General features: G+C 48.2%; 1 protein-coding gene across 3 annotated transcripts in view; it reads right to left on the bottom strand.

The window, feature by feature from the left end:
* raraa (retinoic acid receptor, alpha a) overlaps window positions 1–24,409 on the bottom strand; it is a 161,113-nt gene extending 136,704 nt beyond the window's left edge. For all 3 annotated transcript variants that reach the window (XM_088906129.1, XM_088906128.1, XM_088906132.1), the window contains exon 1: window positions 24,107–24,409. The gene's annotated coding sequence lies outside the window, so the exon portion shown is untranslated. The remainder of the gene's footprint in view (window positions 1–24,106) is intronic.
* Between the last annotated feature and the right edge of the window lie 1,222 nt (window positions 24,410–25,631).

Below are 25,631 nucleotides of genomic sequence, written 5' to 3'. Positions count from 1 at the left end.
GACAGAGAAGCTGTTTATGTTTCCCGCTGCCAAGATCCTGTCAGGAGGCGACCCAAAGCCCCAAAGAGGAACTGCAGACTGCTCACTTCTGCAAAACGCCCTCTTCACTCTCCATGTTTTTTTTTTTGTTCTTCTCAGAAAGGGACGGTGACTCAGAAGGACAGAACCCACCCCCCCCCGCAGACCCCCAATCCTCCCCCCGTGTGACCAAAATCAGAAAAGGAGAATGGAGAGGGAACTATTTCACGTGCAATTGCAACAGCGCTCGGAGCAACCCGAGACGGATTAAGACTGAAGTCTGCGTTAACTCAGAACAGGTACAAGGAACACGGACTCAAGGGAGCGCAGATGCAGTCTGCCTTGTGTATAAAGCACAAACGTACAGGATCTCAAAATTACTTCTTCTGGCACGTGTGTGTGTAGAAATTGAATATATGCACACATGTATCAATTAAGAAATAGTTGAAACATTTAATCAAATTAACAAAGAACGGGGGAAAACTAAGCTCTCGAACTCCAGATGTCAGAGACCACACGCATCTGGCTTGTTTTTCTTACTGCACTGTCGCCTGTAGCACTTCTCTTACCAACTTTTTCGGGTTTCATACAGGCTAGTCCTTAAAGGTAGCCTAAGCTCCCCGTCCTGCCACATGCGCTCATTAGTGTCCCTCTAATGAACTTGCATTCCCATCCTTTACTGCCCGTTAATCTTCCTCATTAAAAGCAACCTCCCACTGTCTAGCCTGCACGCGCAGGACTGCAGTTTACCACTGTGAACGTGGAGAGTGAGATTGCAAATAGGCTTGTTGTCCCTTTGCACTGCAATTGTCCGTGCTTCTGTGCTCTTAAGCCAGCCTGAGTGCATTACTTTGCTTCAATACTATGCACATCCTCTCCCTCTGAACGTCGGATTTAGTGCAACACACATCAGCATTGACTTGGCGCTCCTGAAGCGACGCCTGTGCCGCATACAGGAAACGGCCACAGCGAAGGCCGAGGAGCTAGAAGTCAGCCGACAGCTGACGCGGCTTTATCGCGCTGGGAGGGGACCAAGCTACCCCGATCCCTGGTACGCGAAGCGCTCCGACACGAGGCCGGCAGGAGAGGATGGGGGCGAGGGCCCACCCTTCCCAGCTGGTGTTGTTGAGCGCCTGCTTCTCCCCTCCCACCCGAACCCCTGCCAGCCCCGGCCCCAGCAGGCCCCGCTGCCCGTCCCCCCGGCCGAGGGAGGGCCCGCGGGCGGTCGCTGCGGTCTTCCTGGAAGCGTTAATTAAGCGGACGGTAGGAAAGGCTCTCTCAAGCTGGCTATTGACCTGAAGTGTCTGGAGCTGTATCAAGTGTCAAGCGCGGCCATTCATCTCGACGGAGAGGGAAGAGGAAGGGAACACAGATGGAGAAGGGACGAGAGAAACCGGGAGAGAGAGCAGGACTGAGTGTGCTAAGCACGGATCCGTTCTGCCCTTTTCCGAGTTTCTGAGACAAGGGAGTGCACTCTGCAGCTCTGTCTGGCCTGCAGGGAACGAGCTGCTTCTTCCTGCCCATTCGGGCCCTCGGAGGTTCAGCCCAATGGGCACAGACACACACAAGAAGAGGGGGCGCTGCGAACCCGGCAGCTACGGGACACGGAGACGTTTCTCAACTACAACGGGTCACCCCAGCGTCCCCAGCAGGGCTGGAAAAATCCCTGAGCCCTCACAGCGATGCTCCGGGTGAAGAGGCATGAGGAGAGAGGAAACAGGCCTTCCAGAGCTTCACAGAACACAAAACTGTGTGAATCACACACACATCTTTAAGGCTTTGCCACTTTCCAATTAGCAGTCAATGAAATGAGAGACAACACCGAGCACAACATGGCAGGAATGCAGAAGTTGTAAACTGGGCCTGGTTTATCATCGCCTGACGTTGACACATACCCACAAGATTGGTATTTATAACACAGGCACTGATAATATGAAAACTGCACGGCTTGGAGGGGTGCTCATTTTAATATGTTCATGGATGTATACACATATAGGACATTTTCTACAATGCGTGAACAACGTACAGGGTATTTTCTACACGAACAGATACACTCTTATCTACTGTCTATATTAAGACTACCCTCTTATAACGCTCACAAGAGAGAAGTGCAAAGCTGAATCAAGTTCAGCAACCGCTAGGGCAATCACAGTTAAGTTTGCAGCAGGAGTAATTAAGTTATGGATGCCGCCAATATGTTAGACAGTGGTTGGCTTCGTCAGCTGCACAACGGCTCTTTAACAACAGGGGTGACAGAACCATAACCCAAACCCAAAATCAACTCGAAATCATGAATGCAACGCGTTATGAACCGTTGTTACTGTTCACGTTCACTTTTCCAGACACCTCCTCACTTCAGAAATCTTAATGTGGTTTTAATCGCCGTTCTGAAAGCGCTCAGCTGCTACTGCCAGGTCTCTGGGGGGAGAGAGGGAGAGAGAGAGAGAATCTGACTGCTGCAAGCAGCAGGCTCGTAAGAGAGGCACGGCTCAAAGACTCGCTCGGAGCTCAGCAGGACCGCAGCCCCACTCGGAACTGAACTCTTGGGCGAAAGGGAACCGAGACACTGTCAGACCCGCAGCATGAAGGACTGTGGAGTCCTAATCAAGTTTCTGCAGAGGGGTTTACACAAATACTCCCGAGTATCATTGGTGCTTAAGAGACAGGGAGCACACCTGTTGGGAAGAACGCTTCGGTTGTTCTTTTTCTTGAAAAAGCCAGCATCTTTTTACACGGCTGCAACTCCTGCAGTCGACGTTGTCGAGGCAGGGCTGTCGGGAGCCCGGGGTAGAGGGGACGGCGACGTTGCGGAGTGCCAGGAGAGGCCCAGCGCAGAGACCCGCCGAGCTCGAGGCGCGCAGGAGGAAGCAGGCCCACCTGCAGGCTGCGGCAGACCGCCGACCTCTCCCGGAGCAGGCTGCCCCTCCCGCTGCCCAGCCAGGCCGCCCGGGCCTCGCCGGCGTGTGCCGCTTAAATAAGTGCACTACCTCTCTTCTGCGTGGCACCAAGGGTATCGGATGAAAACCCGATTTAAATATTTGTTTGCAAAACCTCCGAGGGGCTGCACCGTCAGATGTCCCCTGTGGCTTGTTCTGGGCTTGATTTATGGCTTCATTTCTTTCTTTTGACAGAACAAAAAATAAATAACACCAACCCAAATTGCTGTGTTAGTGTAACAGTGGTATAAACACAGACGCATGAGGATATACTGTTTATGTGTGATATGTAAACTGCACCTTCGAATGAACGCCCTTCCATGCTAAGAGTAGCAGCAGGTATAAATATTAACCACCTCTTCATCCAATCACAACGTTGCAGGGGATGGAAACGCTTTAGGACATTTTCTGTGCATATAAAGTTATAACCTGGGACTACATGTGCAAAGTGGCAGAATGAGAATCTGAAAGAAGATCTAATTATAGCATTGTGATTCAATGAGCTAATTAATATTTGCTGCCATAATATCTAAATATAAGCTTTCAAAGAAGTGTTTCCTGCAGCCAGACCATGCACAATGCATTCTGTTTTCTATCAATGCCTGGATACCAGGTGTGTTCTCAAGAACGATACTGAAGAATAGCAACATATAAGGGATCTGGGAACCCTTTTGCCTGCATAAAAACATGATTTCTTCATCTCCCCCATGGTTGGCTGAGTACATGTGCTTGCTCCAGGTTCAGGCTGAGTCCCGGGTTCAAGAACGAGTCCAGCCTGCCCAAAAGCTGACCGTGACCGAGGTCCCCCACACGGCAGCACACAGACTGGCAGAGAAGGGTCAAGACTAGCCAGCTGGGGGGTCTTCCCCGCGAAACAACACCTCTAGAGACTTCAGGTCCCTGCAGACTCGAAGACTGGCACCCCGATCGCTGCCAGCCCGCGCCTCCTCTGCCACCGGGCTCAGGGCAGGGCGTAGCGCTATTGATGGGAGGGGGCTGGTCGAGGAGGCTCGTGTACCCAGTAGAAGAAACAAGTCCTCGCCCACCCGGTCTGGCATCGCCAGCGAGGAAACCCACAACACAAACACGAGACATCCTGCCCTGCAGCACAAAAACCCGAAACATAATTCCCGATTTAGGTCCATTTCTACATGCAAAGTGATTCCGCCTCGCGTCCATCAGGTCGATTCTTTTCTCCCGAGCGAGGATGACCCCCACAAAACCGGAGGGGGGGGGGGGGGCCTGCATGTGCAAGTTCAGACACGAAAGCCGACAGCTCATCCAAGACGGGGCCACTTCCCCTTTCTCTGGCATGGGAGCTGGGGGGCCTGAGCCGTGTGGTTGAATAGTTGATTGCTCATGGAAATCAGGGACCTGTGACTCACGCTGGCGGCAGCGGCTGGCTCGCACTCTGCTGTCACGAAAACCAGGCTATTTATAGCGCTGCTGCCACCACGCCTCCCGCGCGCCGAGAGCAGATCCGAGAGTTTATTTTGATAAGAAAAAAAAAACCCCACCGAGGCAATAACCACACGTTCACAGTCATAGAGAATCTGGCACATGTCTGTCTTGTGCGGTATTGCTTCACAGAAACCCAGACAGTGTAACTCACCCAGTCAAGTCAGGCACAGAACAAGATTCCCCTTGCAAAGAAAAAAAAAATAAGAAAAAGACTCCGACTTTCAATGCTCACTCTTTACGAAACTCGCACTAAGTTGATCTTGGTTTTTCAGCAAGTTCAAAAACAAAAAATCTACCAACACCAAGATTTAAACCTTATATCCCAGCGCTGCAGGCCAGGCTTTTAGAATTGAAACAGATACAGCTCCAGCCCTGACGCTGTTAATCTTCTGAAGGGGTTTTCACTGGATTGTGCACTAATCCCCAATATTTTCTTCTGTGATGTAAGCATCCTTCGGAACAGATGTGAAAACGAAGGCTCGGGGTGTTTCAGCTCTTATAGCGTGGGGTCTCCCGAGCCCAGCAGGCTCGACCTGCAGGGCTAGAAAACCAGTGTGGGGTTAAACTGGGGAAATCAGCCGTCAGGAGTTCTCTTCCCCGAAAAGGAAAGGGATTTTCAGGACGAAAGCGGAACTGGGAAAAATATTTTCCGTGCACGCCTCAATTGGTTACCATTTGCAGTCTGCCATTTCCTACAATCCTCTTAAGTTGCCAGACCTGCACTTCTGGAAGGTCTCAGAATAAAACGGGAAAAAATGCATTAGAACGACAATCCTCAACTGCCTTCTTCCATTTCTGCCATGCACTCCTGTATCCATGCCTCCTGTGGGCAGGGCTGAGTGCACCAGGACCTCTCGGTGAGAGACTGACCTTTGAGTCTGTTTTAGTCTATGAGTCCACCTTTTGAAAATTCTTCCATAACACTTGGGGTAAGCATGAAAAACTATCCCCCCGTTAAGGATTTTCAAAAAAATAATGCTTTTTTTATTTGTTCTTGAAAAAAAGAACTTTTGCGATAAAGTCAATAACGTACAACCCCCGAATAAGAATATCGTACAGCTGCCACTGCACTGGCCTGAGACAGGATGATAGCGCCCGGTACACTGCCAAAAGTTGGGTGGAAGAGATCTGTTAGAGTTGGGGTACCCCTTGGGGCATGCGCTGAAGACTCCAGCCAAAGCCGAGCTTGTGATCAGGCCTTTGAAAAGAAACGGAGACATCGAAGTGCTTTGTGTAGTCTTCAGGAAGGCAGCCGTTGAAGAATTGACCCTTCCCAACAATGGGAAATAATGGGGGAAAATAGTTGCTTCTCCTTATTTACTTATGTGCACAGTACAGGCAACCTGTGCTTCGCTCTGGGCGTACAGAAGAGAGGCACCTGTGCCATTCAGATGGGGTTGTCTTATAAGGAGGGCACTCAGTGTCTTTGGCAGGTGGCACACGGTGCCCAGAGAACCCCAACACGAGCACATGGAGAACAAGTAAATATCCAAAGCCCTGGTGCTGTGATGTAGCAACACTTAATTTTCTCATTAAGAATCTAGTTTCCTGGGTTACTGAACAGCTTTAGAAGCAACGCTCGGAGACAGGAAGCATCAAAACCTCTGTGCCACTTCGAAAGAAGAGAATGTACCTTCGAGAGCTTAATTAGGCCATTCTGAGAGTGGTAAACATGCTCTAAGAGAAGCTTTTACTCCTCAATCATGGGCCAATGTTGTCATTCCCCACTTCCTGTACAGCTCTAACCACTTCACATCCCAAACGGCACAGCCACCTGCTGACAAGCCCGCAAGGACAGAACAGCTTTCTGTACATTGCACAGTAAATTAAGAGTGGCAACAATTACAGTAAGAGAAGGGTAAAGTGCTAGTATTCAATCAGAGTATTTTGTAAAATTACACAGGAGCTATCTATAAAGCAGGTCCAGTGATGTATGCAATACAGAAAAGAAGCTGAAGGCTACTGGAATGGGAGCAATAAGTCCCAGACTCTGTGTCACAGTACTGTCTGCTTTCCAACACCCCCTCCGCCCCTCGATTCTCCCAGTCTCGCCTCCACCACTCCTATGACATCCTGTGACTCTAATCTCAGGCTGTGAATCACAGGGTTCATGTCAGGGCCCTCACTGACCCCTGACATCACTTCCTGCCCAGGCTCTGCCTCTTCCTGTTGCCACCCTTTATCCAATCCCTGAACTGGATAAAGCAACTAGGAAATAGACAGATGAATCTGCAGCGATTCCCGAAGACTTTTTCAACAATCCATGTGCCATTCAGAAACCAACACTCCACAAGTGCAAAGCTGGCGTGAATAACAGACTACAAGAGTAAAATTAATCCACTGTAAGCTTGTCATCCGAGCTGAAATGTTCCGATGACTCTGACCAAGATGGTAAACTTGGACAGATTAGGAATGGGAACACTTTCATCAACAAATACGTTTTGAATGAAACTTTTGTTGGTGAAAGATGGTAAGGGTGAAAATGGCAAATCAAGTTTATATTGCTGCTAATAACAATCATCTGGGGGTTTCCTCAATGGTTCAACGATTACAGCCAACATCCAAAAGAAACCAGTTTATTAAGGCCTTGCACAAAAATAAACAGATGTGAAGCAAGACAGCAGAGCTCAGGAAGGGGGTCATCTGTAGATTGCAGGGCTGCAGGAGAGTCATGAGCTTGTGTGCTGGAGATTTTATGTTTGTTAGCCATAAATACCGTAACCATAAATACCGGACCGGAGAGGTCGTTAGCTGCAGGCAGTGGGGAGACTTCGCGGGATTCGTCAAAGGCCGGCCAATGTTTGGAAGACCCACGCTCTCACACAGTCACGCAGAACCCGAGTTGCACGCACACGCACGTGAGCACACAAAAATAAACTCTCCCCGAAACATGGCTGCGCCCAGCTGCGTGTGCAGTGGTGGTCACAGACGTGTGAAACCAAGCTTAAAAGTAATACTTGCCTGCAATACTATTCGCTGCAGTATTCCTTCACACAGAGAAGTGTTAACAATACAAGAAGTTATTCCATTTCCAAAATGTCTTCAGAAGAATACACACTATTTGCTTAAAAATTCTTCTGGCACTCATGTATTTGTCACACACCATATGTGGTAGGATGGCTTGTAAACGTACAAATGTGCACGTGACCACGATCACCTGTTTGTGTGCCTGTGCCCATGGGTACAAACAGCTGGAGAAAAAGTGCTGAACCCAAATACAGTACCAGGCCACTGGGATGCCGAGAGAACTAATGTCAAAGGTGACCAGACACCTCACATCTGCAGTCACGAAACATTTGGGTTCAGCTCGTAAACCACATGTCCAAGGTGTCACTGTCAATGCAGAAGAGAGGTCTATCCCAACTGAGGGATCTCCAGATTAGACATGGCCCTGCATCCCAGTCTGCCCAGAGACGCCTGGGCATCTCCGCTACCCATCAGCTTCACTGGCCTCGTGCTGAATAACCCCTTCATGAAGGCAATCCAACAGCAACTGGTTGAAATCAAACATGCACAATGTGTGGAGTCACAGTTCCAAGTGCACCAGCGCTAGAGCTGACAGTGCACTGCAGACAAAATGTGATCCTTAACTCATGTGCTGCATGTTTAATGCCTTCCCGTAAATATGTATTATATATATATTCATTATTATTTAGTCAATCACATAGTGCACAAAACCTTCCACTGCACACAGTACCATCCAAGGGGGGGAAAGGACAGTGTCCTTGGGAGGTTCGGCCAGCCTGCCTGTCTGCTGCCGTTTTACTCATTTTCAGAGGTAATTACGCTACACAAGTGGCACAGAACCCAGACACGTAGACGCTCAAGAAAGCCACGAGGAAAAAAACAAAAAACGCAGACAGCGATGACACAAACGGAAAGACTCGCATGCCTGCCACCTGCGCCTGCAAGGCTCACCAGCACGCCCTCGCTCTCACACTACCGAAACCGAGCCGAGCGCCACTTCCTGTGCCTCCATGGCCGACCGCAGTGAACCCGTCTGGCAGCGAGGGCACGCACAAGCAGCAAGGCTCCCTGGGAAGGAGGGCGCCAGGCTGCCTGCGGGGAGGGCCGTGTGAACGGCAGGGCAAAGCGGGGTCACGCAGGGTGTACAGGAAGTCGGCCCTGCACTCAGCTCAAGGCCACATTTGCAAACTTTTGGTCTCGCTGGGTGTTTAAAAGGGGTGTGGGGTTGTAAATAAGACTACCTTGTAAGGACAACCTAGTGTCCTGATTTCACCCACTCTAGATGATGCATTCTGTTCAGGCAAATGTCCAGGTAAGACCCCCTACACAGGGGGTGACTGAGGTACCGCCATGTCAGCTTTAGGGTTTAGTTAACTGGCGTAACTGTGCCCCATACCAGACTCCTCCCCTAGGCTCCTATCCTGTGCACCTGCAAGCACAGTCAAGCACAAGATCTCATGGTTTCGCGAGCAAACGGGTGAGCCAGGCTGAGCAAACCGCCACGGGTCACAGCCGCTGTGACTACACGCACCGTGTTTGCAATCGCACCAGGATCTTCAGTCTGATATCGTTCTGTCCCATTTCTAGCCCAGCGACTGAGCTGCTGACCTTCTTTCCTCTCGTCAAGTCAAGGAACAGTGCAGAGGTGTGACACGGGTTTCCAAGAACTTGATTTCATTTGGGGCTCTTGCTCCCACTCGCACTGATCAATTAATCAATTAGCCGCGCTTGGCCACCTGTTGTTTGTTTCTTCTGCCTCCAGACTGAAATTCTTCCCCCGCGCGCGTTGCCAAGACTACCATCCTCGCATACGCCGCCGCGGTTATCTCCAGGCTGCAGTCAATAACAATCACTCATGCTGACAAATAATTGAATTTAATTACAATTACCAACGTTAGGGGGGGTGATTAACTGGGATTGCTTGCCTTAGACGTTAAGGTAAAAAAAAATTAATTCCTCAAGACTGCAGTCCACTTCTGTCTGACCACAACACCCACCAAGCCAGATATACTGGGAACTCGAAACTGGTTCCCTCACTCTGGTTTCATTTAATGCTGGTTATTTTAATTCAATGGGAACTGAAGGTTTCTGGCACCTAAGGAAGAGAAGAAAGATGAACTGAAGTAAGACTTGAGTGGATGATGGATGGGCATACACTGGTATCTCTTTAAACACTGCTGAACTCAGATGAAACTCCCCAGAACTGGCTTAACGTGACTGCAAACACTGATTGTTATTGATGACCCGTGTGTGTCAATCCTACGACATACTGTCTGGAATTAATAAATGCAGTTCTGCGATGACAATGTTCTTACCAGCTAATGATGCATCTATGACAAAAGACCAATTTTTTTTTTTACTTCATTTTCGGAGCCCACATCACTTCATAAGATTCTAAAACCACGCACACCACGTGCATCTCGGCGTGCTGGGATTAGTTCCAAGCCCCAGGTTTAATCATTCCTGTGGCCTTTCATTGTAACACTGAAGCTAAAGGGGTTTTTAGCCTCCACAAGACAGCTGCCACATTCAAACTGATTTCGCCAGGCTTAAACGCTGAACACCATCAGGACTGTTGTTGACAATTTAGAGTAACAAGGTGTAATTCTGCACAGAAACAGGACTACATCAATTGCAAAAAAGTTGCCTAGTAGTCGTGTACTTCAACGGCACAACAGATGTGCACACACATCTACTGCACCCATGTAACTGCTGCGTCCCCCATCCATTCCTCCACAGTTTTTGTTACTCGGAACTAATTCTTCAAAGCTGCCGTTAAAGATAGTGGCGCTATAATTAGAAATTAATCCCAAACCTCGATGTATGTGAGGAGATTTGTCAAGCCCCGATTTAGCGGGATTTATTAATTCGACATGGGCTTTGAAACACAGCTTGGACACACTGAGCCGCCACGAGATGCGCTGTCCCTCGCGTGCAACTAAGGAATGAAAAGTCTGCAGAGTTCCTGACCTTTGAGGAGCAGCAAATTCAGATCAGTGGGAAGCAGAAGGGAGGCTGGGGCATGGAGGAAAACCAGCAGCCAGCCAGTGTCTCCCTCTTATCGGAGGAGGTGGGACACCAGCCACATGAAGATCCCTGCAAACTGGCAGCAAATGGTGAATTAGCCTGGTTAACTTCTCTGGCTTTCTTAAAGCCCACACCACGCTAATCACTAAGTACTGCAGGAACAAACTCTGATGAAGAGAAGCGAGTGGCTTTCCAAAGCTCAGCAGTGAAGCTGAGCAGGACGCGCTAATGGAGCTCGGCTCCGGCGATCTCTGCCCGGGGTTTACAACAGCTCCCAGTGAAGGGAAGAAGGGTAGACGAGCCGATCACAGCACGGCATCCTCCCCTTATCTCTTGCAGCAGCTCTGGTCTGCCATCGGATGTTCTGCGCCATTCCTCTGCACATCTTTTTGAGCTCCAGCCGTGTCGCTGTCCCAGGGAGCAAGGCAGAGCAGCAGGAGCCACGACAGCCTCCACGCTCATGGGCGGGTGAGCAGCCACCTTCCTCAAGGTGATGGGCCAGTTGTGGACAATTAAAGTGACCCGTCCAGTCCGATCAGCACATCCTTGGGAACAGGGAAGAAAGGAGGGCACCTGGCGAAAACTCACATGAACTCAGCTAGAGCAAAAAATGTTCATAGAGACAGACACATGAGGTCAGGATCAACCTCAATTCCCCGAAGCTGGACATAATTGTCCCTGTAAATGATTTAATTTTCAAATTAACTGCAGGACTCATTGGGCCGCAATCCTGCAGCAAAATAAACTGGAAGGTCCCTTAGTGTAGGTAAAGTGGCTGGTAGGTCTGGACACTGCTGGGCTTCAGCAGGTGACGACATCCAACACGAACACTCTGCTCCTGAGTAGCCTTTAGGCTCACAAAAGACAACCCAAAAATAAAACAGATTTAAAATGCAAACCAGTCGAATCTACTGTACGCACTGTGAAATGTCTTTGTATTTCTATCTTTGTGGGAAATAAGTCCCAGTACACTACTTACTATTCTAAGCTCCAATCATATGAAATTCAAAAAAAGTGAAAACATAAGGAAGATTTAAAACAAGCTGCTATTTGGTTTATAAAACATGTCATTCAGAGTGTGTGGACATCCCCACAGTCTGTTTGTCAGGAGTTACTGTCTCTGTGGGGACCGTTTCTTAGATTGATAGTAATACACGCAGGCAGGCAGACACAGAAACATGCACACACACTGCAGTGTCTGTTTGGGAACAGTTTCCCATAATACTGATCTCTTGGAGGGAATCCCAAAAATCTAAAGATACAGCAAAAAAGGCAAAGAGAAAGGTCGCACAAAGCCTTTGGAAAAAAAGATAATTTTAGAGGCGATCAGAAATATTTAATCAAAACCAAATTCACATGGCCAGGATAAGGAGGGAAGAAAAAGATTCTGAAAATTAGCCAAGTGTCTGAACATTCTCATTCCTGTGCTGTTCTCCCTCTTCCCCTCCAGTGGCTGACAGACACAGGACATCTGGCTTCTCACATTGGGGCTTGTCTGATCAAAGAGAGATAAACCCAGCAAGATGATCAACAACAACTGCACCAACAAAAACGCCACTGATTACGCAATTAAAACAAAGACCATGAATCTCCAAATAAACAGCCCACTCTGGGAAAATGATACTGGTTAAAAATGAAAAGAACTGCAGACCTTGGGATAGCTTCCCGATACCCACAGTTCCACCTTGGTATCCCTTACCTAACACTCTGTCTTACCGTCGATCCATCAGATCCTGTTCAACGAGAAACACATTTCCGCACTAAAAAACACAAGAAGTGGATGACCAAAGGACACACACCCGCAAGTGTAAACAGGCTTGAGCATTTTATAAATGACTTCCACATTAAAGAAAAACATTCTGACAAAATGCACAAGCCCGTGAATAACTGCAGGACTGTGCCCTTCTTAAAACAAAGAGGTATCAGTTTCCTTAGAACCAGTTGGCTACCATAACAGCAAAGACTGACAGCTGGATAGGAATATCTCCCGAGTACTGTAGTTGCAAAAGCAATCAAGGCTATTATGTTAACGGTACAAAAAAACCTCTTGTTTCTACCTCTACATAGATCAGATAAGCTCACTTTTTTGGCCATAAACAATTTCTTGTATTAGGAATTTGTCTTGTCGCAAACCCCAGCTTGCTCTCCATGAGACACCCAGACAGGGAGAGAAGCTTGGGGTCAGAGTGCAGGGTCAGCCATTGTACGGCGCCCCTGAAGCAGTTGGGGTTAAGGGCCTTGCTCAGGGGCCCGACGGAGTAGGATTCCTCTGCTGGCCGCGGGATTTGAACCAGCAACCTTCCAGCCACAGGCGCAGAACCTTAGCCACAGAGCCATGCAGAAAAGCCAACATAGAAGATGCCTAACAACCTCGAGATTAACGTTCCTAGAGAAAAACTGATTCCCCATTCATTTTTCCATCTGATGGGTTAGAAAATAAACTGTTTTCATAAACTTACAGAAAGAGAAATGTCGCAATGTCTATGAGCGAATCTGTATAAACCCTGAACAAAAGTATCACTATACTTATACGTGATACTTTTTTCTGCTGCTCAGAGGAAATTAAGCTTTTTAGGTGCGACATGAAAATTCAGTGTTTTGTTAACTTATGCCTTCTCCAAAGCTCTGGAACACAAGATCGACTTCCACCCTGAGAGTTGGCACAAACTGCGGTCAAAATTTAAAACTCTGTGAACAGTCTTCACATGCAAAGCACCCTGGGAGATTGGTAAAAAAAAAAGTGAGGCTACATGAATAAATATTAGAATGCTGGCATAGTAAACATGCTGAGCTTAGGAAACACACACAAACAAAAACACCCCCCCCAACAGCGTTTCCTTCTCAGCCACTCTCTCCCCCTCCCTGTCATTTTGAAGATATTTATCATAGCCCTCCCTGTCTTGGGTCACAAGGTTGATATCAATCTACTTAGATTCTGAATAAGTGATTAAGAAAACAGCAGGCTTATTTCTCGTTCCACAGACGGAAGAATATCCTGTGATTTTATCAGACACTTAAACCTGCACTGAGCCCCTGCCGTCTGAGGTAAGGGGCGAGTGGATTAAAAATTAAAGAGTAACGCACAAGGCCTTGTCTCTCATCCGGGCTGCTGGCGGGATTCTCCAACACTGCATGAGGCTATAATGCAGGCACGCCGATGCCATTTCCAGAACAGCCTTTAATCAGAGAAATAACCCTGCTCCACTTGCTTTTTTATATAGAAGCACCCATTACGTTTATTATATACCTATCCAAATTGGAAAAGACGACTGCATCTCTGTTTCGACTCACAGCAGCTAGCCTCTTGTACCAACAGGTGGAGACTGAGGAAGTGCAGCCTGAATTCCTTTCAAAGCAAAACGTGCAAACAGATAAACTTGCATATTGCATATAACTCATATAACTTTTCTGAAATTATCTTCATACTTTGGCCTGTGGAATCCAAAAAACGGCATGATAATTATTCCTCACTAGGACTCGCAAAGCCGTCCTGTTGAAAAGAACGATTCATCTGCACTTTCACATCCCTGTGTCAATACAGAAAGGATTTTCCTTATAAGCTTTGCGTTTGCTTTGTATTCTTCAGTGCAAACACCAGAGCTGAAACGAATTAGGTCAGTCCTTTTTTTTTTTATTCTTGGAGTTCCTGTGCCTCACCCGTTAACCCAGGAGAACAGCCTGCAGGTCCGACATCGCAGTCCTAACAGTGACGAACTCTTGCACAAGGGTCCCTCCTTATGTCGCAAAACAATCATTTCACCTTGGGATTCTAACGGCTCATTACTGGAAGTATTTATCAATACTGTTTTCCCCAATACAATCAATAGGTCAAAAACGAGGATCGTAACCATTAATTCTTCGACAGCAAGAACTGCTGTACGAGGCTGGCGAGAGCGTTCCCCGTTACTCGGGGCTGAAGGATCACACGGCCCCTGTGAGAAAGCAGAACTGTTTCTTTCCCCTCCAGCACCAGACTGTCTGAAAAGCACACCACCACAGAAGTACAGGTGCTGCCCTAGTCTCAGATTCGGTTACCAATGCCAAACCTGGCCCTGCTATGCTACAGCTTTATGTGCACAGCTTGTCTGCAATCTACAGAAACCTGCTTCTTTGGACTTCTGAAGACGTTTTTGGAATCAGCCAGGCTGGGCCAGCCTCAGCCCAACACCCTGAATAAGACATACAGAGGACACAGCAGTGGCCTTCACTCTAGAAAGACGTAGCTGTGGTGGAGAGCCTGTCCTCCTCAGCTGCTTGCGAAGGACTCAGCCCGCCAGTCGGATGTTAACGTGACACGTGCTCGAGCGATTCTGTCCCGGGCCAGTGTCACTCCAGTCCCGAAGCGCTAACCACAGGGCCTGCGGTCTAATTCACAGGCGGCAGGCCATGACTAATAAACCCGCAGACACATTCAGAAAAGGTGACTACATTTCTGTTCATTTTTGACTCCATGCTGCAAATCTCAATCTTCCACAAACAAAACTGCAGCAAAACCCAGCTCTCTCCCCTCTTACACCCTTCAGGAAAAAAAAGACAGACAAAAAGGCTAAAAGAGTGTGTACAATGTCTAAAAGACTAACGGGATTAAAAGAGCACAAAAGTGTTCAGAGAACACGATAAATCCATTTGGAAACAATAAAGTGGGCTAACTTTGAGGTGAATGTCGAGAGTCTTTCGTTTACTACCCATCACCCCCACACCCCAACTCCAACCTACCGCTGAAACACCCGCCAGAGAAAAAACTGGAAAAAAAAACAGAGTAAGAAAACCTGCAAGCACCAGGCCTTGGACCGAAACACTAGAGAGAAGACGAGCAAGTAAGGGGTTAAGACGGCAGCCCCACATTTCCATTCCAACAGGAATATTAAGAGTGTATCCCTGAGCACTGTGCGTAGGGAGCAGAGGGGGGGGGGATGTGGGAAATCAGATTTTCAATGACAATGTGCTTAAGATCACTGTTTCAAAGGAAGAACATATCATCTGTCAAACTTAATGGCACTGTCCCGAGAAAATGAGGGAAAGCGGAATGGAAGCCATTCATTAGGGGGGCCTGAGAGGCAACGCTGCCGTCTTCCCTGCTGATAGCTGCTGCCTCCAGAAAATAAATATATACACAGTCATTATTTATTCGCAGATTTCCGAGGTGGCAGGGCGGCCGCGATTAAGGGATACTTCTCATGCAATCCAGAGAGATAATATCCCAGGAGTGCGGGGACAGTCTGGGCGTTGCACGGGGAGATCACAGGCTGTTCAGGAACGGCAGGCAGATTTTTCCGAGACAGCGGCGGGGGGGGGGGGGGTTTCGCCAGACTGATTAACGATGAAACATCTGGCGTAAACAATTAATGCCGGGACCGGCTCCCGCGGCGGCTGTTGCTGTTGTTCACGGAGAAAACTGCCGCAGGTGGCTGCAGACGGACTGCTTTGCTGCAGAATATTTTCCGTTTATCGGAAATAAGGGCACCCGGCACATAAAGGCCAGTTCGGGGGCTAAAGGTAAAGTTAGAACAGAAAGTTCAGACACAAACAGCCACCAGACTGCAGAAGAACTCAAACGAGGCAACACACCGAAGGGAGAGAAGAGGGTAACTGCTGAAACAACTGCAAAAGGAATTAGCTGTTCCCATCATGAAGGACAGAATTCTAAGGAGAGCAAAGGCGTAGTGAATCAAGCTTTGCTAATCGTTTGTTTCTAGGTCTTTACAACCAAGAGCACAATGTATTGGAGGACTTAAGCAGAAAAAGAAAGAGATGATGGTATAACCCTCAATTATGCTCAGTTCCTAAAGCACAAGTGTTTCCTATTTGGAAATACAACACACATTGAAGGGGAGTAAATAAACCGCGATTACCAGCACACCAAATGATTAGCATGGAGATTCAGGTCTCTGTACACATCTGAATCTTCAGGTTAAGACTGTTGAGCTGTCACAGATTCAGCAGGGGGGGACAGTTAACGGAGGAAGAAATGGCCCTGGCAACCTCTATGGTGCTAGATTATTAATTGTAAATCTTAAATACATAATTGTGCTCCGGTATCTGAACTGCACTTCAGCCCTCGCTGCCAATACAGTCTATCTGGCCATGCGAGACCCCTAGACTTACCTGCAAAATCAAACTTGCTTTGGAAACAAAATAAAAATCTCTTCGGTACAGGCAAAAAGAAAATGGTTCATCTCTGTCGTACGCAGATGGACTGGAGTTTAGAATACCACACCGCCACCCCCAGCTCGTCCCGTCTAAAACGAGCCGCCGATCGCCCCTCCCGACCCGTTTCTCTCAACCCCGGAGATCCTCGGAGCTGCACGCTGTACCAGACTCCAGGCCCTTACCTCACTATAATTAAAACAGGCTCAAAGAAGGGCACCCCGCCAGTGTGAGACTTAAATCACGCTCAAGCCTTCTACAACTTTGACCTAATTGCTCTCTCAAATGCAAACATGGGACACTGCGCACTTTGACACATTAAGATGATTTAATGCCATCAAAGCAATGCAAGAGGAGGGAAAAAAGCTGGGATTCAGCGGTTTTTGCCCTCCCCACCACAGAGCTCGCTGGCACTCTGTCCTCGCAGCCCTGCTGTTGGATGTAGCGCACGCAACCCGCAGCGCCGACTACAGAGGCTGGCAATGCAAGCCGATGCACAGAGACACACAGGAACCGGCTCTCCTTACAGACAGCACAAGCAACGAAACTCACCGCACTGGTTTGTGCTGTTTTGTGCCACTGAAAGTAGCATCAGATGCATCTTTCAAAGGCGCAAACCAGCATTTGACTGCACAGACTGACTGCAATGGTACAAACAAATGATTCTTGGGGGGGGGGGGAGATATGTCACATCCCCTTAAAAAAATAAGGCGCTATATCTCGGGAGCAAAGAAAGTGACCACCAAGAGAGGAGACCGCTCACCACATCCAGCTCGTTCGGTTTTCAGTAGACGAGTGATCCAAGGATCTCATCCAGACCCCTCTTGAACGATTACCAAGGAGAATATTGACTTCAACAGCACAACTGTGTGCTTGTTCCAGACTCCCACAACCCTCTGTGTAAAGTAGTGCCTCCAGTGCTCCGTTTTAAAAAAGCACTGGCCAGCACATTTAAATTCACCCACGGGGTTGACTTTGCCAGTGACTTTGTGGAAGGTGAAAGTCAAGTGCCTTTGTAGCCTTCTCTGTTCAAGACTAAAGAGATTCAGTCCCTTGATCTCAGCAGTTCTTCTTTGGTCTAAGTCTTTTTTTTTGTGGTAATTTCAATGACCAAAACTGTACACAATTTTCAAAGCCATATCTACTCCAAGACCAATAGGCAACAAAAGCAGAACCAAGCAAATACAAGTAACACCACTACAAGGTTTTATCTTTTTCATCTCTATTACAACTTCCCAAGTACTACTGACAGACAGCTGCCTTACACAGATTGTGTAAGGCCTGAGACAGATTTTGTTTTAAATCAGGTGCTGCATGATCTCAGATGCCACAGAGGTGTGACAGTTACTGCTGCTTCCTCCCAGCTCTGGGGTCTTGGGATTAGGTCCTGCACTGGGGATCCTGTCTGTGTGGAGTCTGCATGCTGGTGTCAGTTTCCAGCAGGTGATTCAATTCCCTCCCAAACGCCAATTAATGTTCGTTAAATGGCTAATTGAGTGCTAATTTCAATGCTCCATTGTCCCACCCCCTTGTGGAAGAGGAACAGCCTCACACTCATCATAAACCCCTGGTGTTTCTGCATAGTGGTTCCAGTGGTGCCCTCCTCTACACACGAGGCCGACAGAGGCATGTATAAAGGTCACAGCATTCATTTAGAAAAAACAGACCTGTCTACGTGCGTACTGGGCAAAAATAAAAAGATGTACCCACTGCAGTCATTCTTAGAAGCGCAACAGACGGGGATAGAAACTCAAAAACCTGCAAAAAAGAAACTGTCTCATCGCAAAAAAGAAAAGAAACGTGCTAAGGAATCATTATGAATACGAAAAAAAAAAAGAGAAATCTAATCACCTCTGTGCTAAAAATGCTACTTCCCCTCGCTGTACCAGGTCAGGCACTGCACAAACCTGCCACAGGTACAAGAGCTGACCTAATTTGGACTTGACCCAGATCCTCAGAGAGGGTGGCAGACAAACAGCAAACTCGCTGATCACACTTTTCACCTGCCACCCCGCTAAGACTCTCTTCTTTGCTTTGCTTTTTTTTTTTGCACTGTGGGAACTCGAGTCCCCTCTCAAGTCTGTGGTTTGACTAGATCTCTGCTTCTCACACAAACCACACGGCGCTGCACATGACAGCAACAGAGTGGTTGAAAAGTTCAATTTCCACCCCCACACCAAGAACACTGTGCCACCAGGAGGAGTGACCCCCTTTGTCAACACGCACCTAGACCGTTTCTCACGGTGATCCGGACGTCCTCTGACAGCGACTGTGGGAGAAAGTCACACGCCGTTTTTAATTAGGACTTATTTATACGGCTGCCATTCCCCCACCAAAAGGACTTACGGGGGTTGTAATTACTTTTTTTTTTGTTACATCCAACTTGCGGTGCCCATTAATACAGCTGGTTTTGCTGCAGCATTCATTCGAACCCACAGCCCTCCTGTCAGGAGTTCAGAGACCCCAACCACAGAGCCACCCTGCCAACCCCACTGACAGCTGCAGTCATGGTGGATCCACTCTTGTTCCAAAGCCAGTCCCAAAGGCTTCCCATTGAAATTCCCCTGTGCCTGCTAGGATTCAACACCATGACAAATAAATGGCGTTCACAGCTCTTTCTCTACAATTTTCTCTACATTTCTACGGTGTGCTCCCTTGTGTCTGAAGCACCTACACATATGCGTGATAAAATAATGTCTTGTCAGCTGATCAGCGCTCAATTTCAATTCAGTGATGCTCTCTTCTCGGAAAACATTTGAAGAAAACACGCAGCCTACATAAGCTTTTCTGAGACTGCAGCTCCAAGTACAGAGAGAAAGAACCTCTGATGCAAGCAAGCACGCTCAGGGTTTGCGTTTTAATAATGAATCCTTGGCTAAATTAGATAAGTCAGCCGAGAACACTTTCTCGTTTAAAGTGAGTCCCGTTTGCACAGCAGGGCATTTTACGGGGGTGATCCATGCAAAACTTCTTGTTCAGGGCTGTAACAATTGCACCCCAGCTGGGGTTTGAACCCACCAACCCTCCAGTGCTGTGCCCTAAACACTATAGCCCCAAGTGGGATTTGTGTTCTTTTCCTTAAAAATTCATTTCTTACACGATCAATGTGAACTAATACATTATAGGCGAAGGATCCACATCCTGCTTCGTAAGACAGCCCATCTAGACCTTGACACAACAATAAGGGCAACTCTTTATTACTGCCGACTGCTCACAAAGGAGCTGGCGGTGAGCTGCATTTCTAATGGGTAACAAACGAGTTTTGAAACATCCCAATCAGGAAGAAGCCCTTGGCTGCAGTCTGGGCCCAGAATCCACAAGACACAGGAAAGAAATGAAGCGGTCACATCACAAGCATGTCTCTTAGGTGCACAGAGCTTGCAGACTCCAACCCAGACTGTCAATTACAATAACAGCCAGGATGAGTCTCATACCTCCCTACTTCCTGCACGCACCAAGTCCTTCATTTTTCACACGCAGCACCATCAAGACACTAACGAAAGGCTGAGTCTCGGAGGGGTATTTACATACCAAGGGCATTCTGAGCCGCTCTTTTCGGACCGCTGGTGACCAATTTCTCACTGCTATAAAAAAACAAACTTGGCCATTAATCTTAAAAAGAAAAAGTGAACAGAAATTCTGTTGTGACTCTTAAGACTCCTGCTCAGCATCACAAGTAGGATGAGGAAAAAAATACTTTAAAAAATAAACTATACACGCCCTTCGGCAAAGTGAGATATCACTTCATCTCCGATGACACATTTACCAGCACATGTGAAACCAGGGGAGGCTGAAAACATCTAACTGGCATCTTTCACTCTACGAGGAAACGAACCTTCTCCACACACCAGCGAGGCAGTTTGACAGTCTTCTTGAACAGTGAAAAACACAGAGGAAACTCGAAGATCAAAACAATTCTGATTCATTTCTCAAGTTGCAACTTCACCTTGAAGGATTGCAACATTTAAGTTACTGTACCGCACGATGGGTTTTAAAAGTCATGCTCGTATCTTTTGCTCTCCTAGAAATCGAGTCTTTACCCACAACTATTAGAGCGGACAAAGTGTCACATGTTTTTCCATGCATCAGAATGATTCAGAGGGGTGGCACGGTTTGCATTGCTGCCTCATAGCGCTGGGACCCTGGGATCAATTCGGGACCCGGAATTCTGTCTGCGTGGACATCGGACCATGGGAGGAAACTGGAGCACGGCGGGTTAATTGGCTTCTGGGAAAAGTGGCCCTGGTGTGAGTGTGTGCATGCCCGTGATGGACTGGCGTCCCATCCAGGATGTACCCTGCCGTGCGCCCGTTGCTTGCCCAGATAGGCTCCGGCTACCCTGCAAGCTAGCATTGGATTAAGTGGTTAGAAAATGGACAGATGTCTAAATTACTCTGCACTGAAACCACAGTGACAATCAAGACAAGTGAGCAGCACCCTGAAACCTCACTTGACGATCCTGTTAGACAAACAAAAGAACCTGTTTTGTGATGGGTGCCACGCTAGGCACTAAGGTTTAGGTCCTCTTATCTCACAATGCACATTCGATGAGGGAGACCCACAAAGCAATCTATAAAGTTTGCAAAGTATTCACAATCTTGCCCCTGGGTTTCACATATGGATAAGGTGACAGCCCTAAGCATCAGTTATTAAACCACAGTATTTCTTGTGAGGGAATTAAGCCCCCAGCCTGTGTGCATCTCAGAGGTCTCACATAAGTGTGATCATCACTTCTGCCAGGTCAGCTCTGCACTACAGTATAAACTGGAGCGTAAAAGCAGGGTAACACAAGGGGGATGAGGGAGCCTTTGAAAACGTACCGTCTTCTTATCTGTATTGACAACCTAAAGCCACCTCCAGCTCAGATCTGTGATTCACACCGGAAAGGAAGGTGACAGGATTGGAAAATCTTCTACAACACCCTAGCCCACTTCTCACTCAATGACTAAGCTTCTGAGGCTGAATTTCACAGCCATCCTTCTTACAAGAAAAGGAAACACAAATCATAGAAGAATGTTCAAAATGTGTCCTTTCATGAGGGCTGACCATCTTCACTCTTGCTACTGTTTATACCATTATTACTAACGTATATAGTAATCATTGTTAACATGCTATGCATACTAGTAACAGTGCTAGCAGGGTGTGCATATGCTGCATGTTAAAAATGTACTGTATTACATACAGTGCAATGCATGTATGCTGTATATTAAAAATAACTGGCTATATTGGCGGTGTACATGGGCATGCAGTATGTAGAAACTGAAATGCTTGGCATCCGGATCACATTCTACAACGAACGAACCAAAGAAATACAAGACTGTACCCCAGAAAAAAAAAGAAAAGGTCTCTTTCGGGTGTATGACGGAGGAGGGGAGCTGAAGTCGATGCTGGATATGGGGGAGCCCTCAGCCCTTAACGGCTCAGCAGCGCATTGAGAACGGCCAACGCGCTCTCGGTTTACGGGTCAATAACGTACGAGCCCGAGAACACAGGAAAGGTTGGAAAGGGGCCAGGGCCGGTCGGCCCATGAAGCCCGCTGGATTGAAAGTATTGTGGGCTGGCATGGTACTGACCCAAACACCTCATCCAGCCTCTTCGTGAAGGGTGCCAGGGACAGGCTCCTGCGATATGATCTGCTGCACAATGTCACAAAGCCAGGCTGGATGCAGTCCTAAAAGTCCGACCTCTAAACGTCTACTTAATTTTTTTTCCTGGTCAGTCCTGCAGAGATCCCTCTAGAGCTACTTTTGTCAATACCTCTCAGGATTTTCAAGGGCCTAGAAATCGGCAATCTCTAGTGGTCTCATCAGGTCGAGATTGAAGTTAGTTCCTGCCATCCGACTGGGTGTAGCATTGCTTTTCAGTCCAGGAATGGACGTAAGCGGTGTGCTCTTCCTTAACTCGGGCATTCACGATCTCCTTCGTCACAGTGCACCTCAATGAGCAGCTCCGGTAAGCCGCGCTCAGGTTTTGCCCGACGGACCGTAGAAGACCGGGCATTTGCAAGGAGAAAAAAAAAAACCTCCTAGAGCACAGATCAGTACAGCTTTTTATGGTCCAGGTTCATTGATCACGTGGCTACAGCCGGCCCACAGGCTGGATAATATCACCGGCGCTACAGTGTCGCAACACTCATCGATACGGGCTTCTGGGTGTCCGACCGCCCTGAAACACTGCGTTTTGATTTTAAGGTGCTCAATCTTTGAATCTATGGTGCTTTGACTGTAAAGATGCTCTAAATTAAGCACCTTCCACCACCCGAATAATGGAAGTTGGACTCCAGTTATTTAAAAAGCGCGCGTGTTCGGACAGGTGTCTGGGACGTCCCACCGCCGATACAAGAGCTCCGGCCAGCAGCCTGGAGCCTATCGCACAATACTCCACTGCCCGTGGCACGGCGGTTTCTGGACCGCCCGGTCACAACACCAGAAAACGCGACTTCGCTGGAGGGGGCAGCCTTCCGCAAGCGAGCGAGTTGCGGAAAACAAAAACTTTTCGGCCGTCGGCTCCGGGGGGAGAAGGTCCCTTCGCGTCGCGGGACTTGTCCGTCCCTGACGGGGACACGGGTGTGGGTAAAACAAAGTTAAAAAAAATAATAAAATAAATACACCGGCGGCCCACACCTTGAAACAGCCACCACGACAGTAAATCAATAACGAGCTTCTTGTGGCCTATCTAGCTCACCGCCACCTACTCTGTACGGAGGTCAATGAGCCCGGCCCCACTTACACAACAGAAAGGAGACTAAAATAATGACCAAACACTACAGGGTATAGATGAAAATTAAAATGGGACCTAGGTGGTAACCCGTTTTACATTTTAACACGAAACAGTGAAAGAACAGCACGCCTATTTGTTATAATAACCCTACCTAGTTGCTTAATACGCAAATAAACCGGAGCGGATTGTAGTTAATACCACAGTCGGAAACACTGAGCCGAAGTAACGTTATTTCCAGATCGCCGCACGTCGGCCCTTCTCGCAGAAAGAAGGGAGACCAAGACTTCGGGAGGTTTGTATAAACTGCGACCAATGTCATCATCATAAAAAACAAACACGGCCCGTGTTTCAAAACTCACTGGGGGGGGGTGTCTAGAGAGCGGGGTACCCGGCCGGCCGGCGATGCCCACACCGCTGACGGAGCTGCAGACGCCGCGACCCGACGGCTCAGAGCCGAGCTGTCTGGGCTCCGTGGCGGCCACACACTGACAGACGCGCCGCTGACTTTGGGGGTGTTTTGTGCTTGGTGTTTGTTTTTGCCGAAGGGCGGCGAAGACCACTATTTCAACGTAGACCACGGCGCCCTTGGCCCCGTCAACATGACAACAACTCGGCTGACCTGCACCACGCCAGCACTCACACGTGAAGCACATCTATGACCCACCCGGAATCCGAAACACTGCTCTCGGCTCCGCTCACTAACTTCAGACAACACAAACGCTTCCCCCCCCCCCCCCCCAACACACACACACACACACACACCTGACAAATCCCCAGACCCGCAAGCTAGCGGGTCTCCAACATTATCGAAGATTGCAAAGTCGGAATACCTGAGACCTGTTGACTCCTCCTACCCACGTCTTGGTTGGTGGAAGTTCAGCCGGGGATGATGTGCGTCTGCTTCTTCTTGAGTGCTTTTTCTGGCATGGGGGGTCTGTTCCTCCTGAGCGCTCAACATGGGGAGCCGAGGGGCTGGTGGAGGAGGGAGGGGGGCGGCGGCGCACGGGTTTTGCAGAGCCTCTCGCCCGTTGGCGGCGGGGATGAGAGAGACAGGAGACGGGTCAGGGAGTACAGAGACCGCCGCGGCGCACACTCACAACAGCAGCAGCAGCAGCAGCAGCAGCCATCGCGTTGGGAAAGTCACGTGTTTTTTTACGCAGGAGGGGAGGGGAGAGAGAGAAAGGTTAAAACCCGACACCGACCAGCCCGGCCCCTCGGGCTCCGCCCACTTTCCTTATCCGCTCAGCCAATCAGCGGGGAGAAGTCTCCGCCCCCGCCCCGTTTAACTCCACACGTGCGGGGTGTTTTTCTTCGCCCAGAGCCTCTCGCAGTGTCCGGGCTGTGCGCTCGCAGGCTTCGTCACGACACGTGTGGCCGGCTGGTGGATTCGCTGACAGTACCGCTCCATGGGAGAGTGTGACGGGCGGCGGGACAGATACGCTGACAAGACACGATGCCTTATAAGAAACAGACACTGTCGAGTCGAGTTTCCCCAGTGTGTTCATTTTATTATTTTATTCGGGTTTTTTTTTTTGTTTCAGCCCTTCAAACCACAATCTTACATCTAACTGCAATCCAGTGGCAGGGGTCGACTGAGTTTATCCCGGGAAACAACGGGCGGTCTGATGTTATTAATAGACTTGCAACGCATAATTCAAGTTTACAATCATCAAAGTGGGTTGTTTTTGTTGTTTTCATTGGGCTGAACTGACGCATATTCCTCTCATCGTTGTTGACATGGCAATAATGTATTAAATCTTAAAAATAAAATGTTGATAAGTATAGTACTTAATCGTTTCAATTTGTATTTTTACTTTTTTACTGATGTTGACATGGCAAGTTTAATTAAATACAGGTGAATTCCAGTAAAGAACTTTAATTTAATAATTGCTTTTAATAATTCGTGGCATTTAAATAACAATTGATTAATGCATTAAAATTTTTTAAAATAGGACATTTATATAATGCTTTTTCCAAGTAAAAAACTAATGGTACAGTTACAGCAACAGCAACAGGATGTTGCTGATCCTACATATGCCAGAAGGCAAACTTCCATAATGTTTTTGTCCAAAAGAATGCCGAAGCTGTATAGATATAGTACCACTACCTTCAGGACTGCGTCTATCCTGTAGTTCTGTACCTGCTGTCCTGGGGATATTCAGGCAGCAGGCCCAGCCAGCAGCCCCCCGCCACAGCGGAACAGGTGAAGTAGGAGACTGAATCACACAGGACCCTTAGGAAGGGCAGGCTGCACAAGCCCAAAGCGGGCTTCAGCCTGGACACCAGAGTTAGAACAACTCTAGCTTCACGAAACGGAGCTTACGACGAGAGCTCTGGAGAGACGGCAAGAGACGG

The sequence above is a fragment of the Atractosteus spatula genome, chromosome 26 (genome assembly GCF_055471065.1).
Source record: "Atractosteus spatula isolate fAtrSpa1 chromosome 26, fAtrSpa1.hap1, whole genome shotgun sequence".
Lineage (NCBI taxonomy): Eukaryota > Metazoa > Chordata > Actinopteri > Semionotiformes > Lepisosteidae > Atractosteus > Atractosteus spatula.
The sequence above is the reverse complement of the archived record's forward strand: the minus strand, read 5'-3'. Positions and strand labels throughout refer to the sequence as shown.